Genomic DNA, 3805 nt, shown 5'->3' with positions numbered 1-3805 from the left:
GTTACAATCTGGTCAGTGTTGTAGATTAGATCTGTTGTTTAATATAAATCACTTATTGGTCCAGCTCCATAATAAAAGCTGTTCTGTTGGATTTATCTGATACCTGCTCATGTAGGAATAAAAGGAAATGAAGAAGTAGATTAATTAGCTAAACAGGCCCTGAAATTAGATTTTATTAAGTTAAATATTCCTCTGAGCAAAGGAGAGGGAAAATCTATTATTAAAAACAAAATCAAATAGGTGTGGCAGGAACAATGGGATGAACATGATACTGGCAGGTTTTTATATAATATCAAAAAACTGGGGGGGGGGGGGGCAGTGGAAGAAGATATGGAAGTGGGAGGGAAGAAGTGATTATATCACTTCTTAGAATTGGTCATACAGGTCTTAATGGTTCTCTTCTTCGAGTGGGAAACATGAAACATTTGTAATTTCTGTAACCAGATTGAAACAGTGGAACATGTTTTATTAGAATGTGACAAATATTCAGAGGAACATCTGCATTTAAAGTTAGTTTTAAACTGAGAACAAATAATTTTCTTTAATTAATATATGAGGAGATGAATCAAAATCAGTAAGAAATCAATTAATTCAACTTTTAAAAAGAACCAGTTATTTAATCGTATTTCAAACAGGCATATATATGTGAGAATATATAATTTATAAATATGAAGCACACTCACACTCCAGGACGGTAGGTGGCGGTAAATGCACCTGAAGTTGGTTTGTCATCCGCCAATAAAATTTAAAAGAAGAAGTGATGACCAGAGGTAAGAGCTGTTTTACAAACTAACCTTTTCTGATATTTTATAAAATGATATTTAGATAATTAAACATGTCTGTGTTTAACTAAAAGAACTTATAATAATTAAAGTAGAAAACCTGGGGTTTGGGCTGAAGAGATGAATGAACCAGTTGGCAGCTGAACCTTGGTCACTTGTGGGCCGCCTGTTATTAACCCTGCTGTAAATTAATAAACATTAGATAAATGTAGCCAAAATAAAACACTAAATTATAGCATTAATGTAATAAAATGATACAAAAAGACTGTGTCCAACAAAAAACCTGCAGGTCAAAACTGAAAAGGTCAAAGTTGTCTTTTTAAAGCCTCTGTAATAAAACCTCAGATTGTTCCTCTGACAGGAAGTTGATCTTAATAAGTTCAGCAGGTTGATCTGGTGTTGTGTCGGCTGCAGACACAACTGATGAGTCAAACTGAGAGCAGCTGCAGGGAGAATCAAACCTGCTGAACTCACCGACTGGCAGAGACATGAAATCACCTCCCAGTACGTCCTGTAAACTGGCTGAGACCCCATTGATGCTCTGCAGGTGGGGGGTGTTTGGGTCCAGACTGAAGGTGAAGCTGGAAACAACCAGGTGTTTCACTGACGAGACGGATTTATTCCTTCAGAAACATCTGGAAACATTCATGATTGTCTTATTTCAATTTCATTTTAGCTGATTCTTTTATCCAGAGTTTATTCCACTTTCAATTATTAGCTAACATTAAACAGCTGTTTACATCATTAATCAGCTGTTTACATCATTAATCAGCTGTTTACATCATTAATCAGCTGTTTACATCATTAATCAGCTGTTTACAGTTTTACATAATTAAACAACTTTTCAGGCTCCATGTTTCTCACAACTTTCAGAACAAAACATCTGTCGAACACTGATGGATAAATACAGAGAAAATAAAGTTTTAAATATAAAATAAATTATTAAAAATATGTTTACGTCTGCAGAGACGACAGCAAACATCTTCATTGTTACAGTTTAACACTGAAACTAACCAGAAAAACAATAAATCTGTCCGTTAAAAACAGTTTTTACATCTTCAAGTTTTAATAAATACAAACCAGAACTTAAAAACTCCACACAACAGTTTTTAAAGGACTAACTCGTGTGATTTTATGAAATAAAGATATTTTTTAATGTGTGAGTTATAATGGAACCAGTTTTCCTTCATAAAGTGAAATGTTTACCTGTCAGGTGCAGCAGATCCAGCTGGGAGTCGGTTCTTCTCACCTGTGATGCTGCAGGAAGTTTGTATTCATAATAAATCAGCGTCACGTTCACCTGAATCCTCCACGTTTCTAAAAACAAAACAAAAATAATCTCAAATGTGAGATTATGAAGCTTCCTGTTGGACAGGAGTTGTGTTGAAAAATGTTCTGAACACTTTCTGTCAACTCTCGGCTGTTTGTTCTGAAACTTAAAGTTTGGTTTTGTCTCTCAGATTTCAGATTTTATGTTTCCTGCAGGACTGCTCGTCATTAAATACATCATGAGGAAAGAACATCATGTGGAAATACACAACATGTGAAGACAACAGGAAGTGAAAGCTTGGACATAAATGTGTCTTTAGTTGGACAGTGTCCCTCTGAAGACTGAGACATTTGTTACAGCTTCAGAAACACAAAGTCCAGATGTGTCCAGCAGAGGACAACAAGGCTTCAGACAGATTCTGATCTGAGGAACAAACATCTGGATTTATAGTAAATAAATAACAACAAAAAACTCTTCAGAAAAGAACCGAAAAACAAAGATTATTTTATTTATTAGTTTAATTGTTTCAAGCTGAGTCAAAGTTTGATCAAATGAAATATTTTCTGCTCAAAATTAAATCAAAAATATAATTTATATCGTTCAGCTCAAATTAATCAAAGTTGAACAAAAATAAAATAAAACTGTTAACCTTTTTTTCTTTATTTTTCGACTAAAAACTTTTCCCATAAAGACTGGATTGAAATGGTGCTGTTCTTCATCTGAACAGCAGGGGGCGCTGCTGTCTGTCTGAAACTCACCTGCAGGTTTAGTGGACAGGTGTGTGTCTGAAAAAGGAGCTGAAAGTTTAAAATTGTTTCATTTTGATTTAAAGTTCTTTTTATTAAGCATCTGAACGCTTAGGATGCAGCTCTGACGTCACTTCCTGTTTGCCTTTTATGGTTTTAAACATTTTATTCTCCTATTTTATATAAGATGAAATGCTTAAAAGATTAAGTTTCAGCCTTTAATCACCAATAAAACATGTTTCCTTTAGAAATGTTCACATTATTTATTTTTATAATATAAAACGGATCTGACAGGAAGTGCTGACTCGGCATTCAGACACTAAACTTTATAAATCTATCAAACTGTTTTTGATCCTCCATGAGGTCAGAAACTGATTCTGTCGTCATTTATTTGTTTTTTCCATCACTTGTTTCCTGATCAGCTGAGAGGAAAAACCCAACGAGCCTGAAGTTCCTCTTTTCTCTCCAATCAGCTGTGAGCTTCTGTTTTCCTCCTGCTTCCTCAAACACTTCATCTTTCACTTCCCTGACATCATGAAAGCTTTTTAAACATCACCTGAAGTGTAACACCTGAGACCAGAACCCTCTGACTGAAAACATGACTGTAAACAACACAAAACAACACAAACAACACAACGCAGAGCGACCACAGGAAACAGCAACAAACAGGAAGTCAGATGAAATAAACACAACAATCATGTAAAACTTTATTTAAATCTAATCATGACGACAGTTACTCATTAGTTTTATTGTCTAAAAGCAAACAGGAAGTTAAAAAGTTTCCCAACATGAAGAGACAAACAGAAGTTTCATCATCATCATCATCATCATCGGATTCATTTCTTGGTTTGGTTAATAAGAGTTGATCTGATGGGTTTCTAAAACAACTTCTGGATTTTCTCTACAGGCTCAAATACACTCACCGGCCACTTTATTAGGTACACCTGTCCAACTGCTCGTTAACACTTAATTTCTAATCAGCCAATCACATGGCGGCAACTCAGTGC

At 35.0% G+C, this 3805-nt stretch overlaps 1 long non-coding RNA gene across 1 annotated transcript in view; it reads right to left on the bottom strand.

Moving 5' to 3' along the window:
* Window positions 1-1097: 1097 nt before the first annotated feature.
* LOC106530819 (uncharacterized) overlaps window positions 1098-3805 on the bottom strand; it is a 9405-nt gene continuing 6697 nt past the window's right edge. The window contains exons 2-3 of the long non-coding RNA XR_001311836.1: window positions 1989-2099; window positions 1098-1417 (exon numbers count right to left, since the gene is read on the bottom strand). This is a non-coding gene — a long non-coding RNA (uncharacterized LOC106530819). The remainder of the gene's footprint in view (window positions 1418-1988; window positions 2100-3805) is intronic.

The sequence above is a fragment of the Austrofundulus limnaeus genome, unplaced genomic scaffold (assembly GCF_001266775.1).
Source record: "Austrofundulus limnaeus strain Quisiro unplaced genomic scaffold, Austrofundulus_limnaeus-1.0 Scaffold563, whole genome shotgun sequence".
Taxonomy (NCBI): domain Eukaryota; kingdom Metazoa; phylum Chordata; class Actinopteri; order Cyprinodontiformes; family Rivulidae; genus Austrofundulus; species Austrofundulus limnaeus.
The sequence above is the reverse complement of the archived record's forward strand: the minus strand, read 5'-3'. Positions and strand labels throughout refer to the sequence as shown.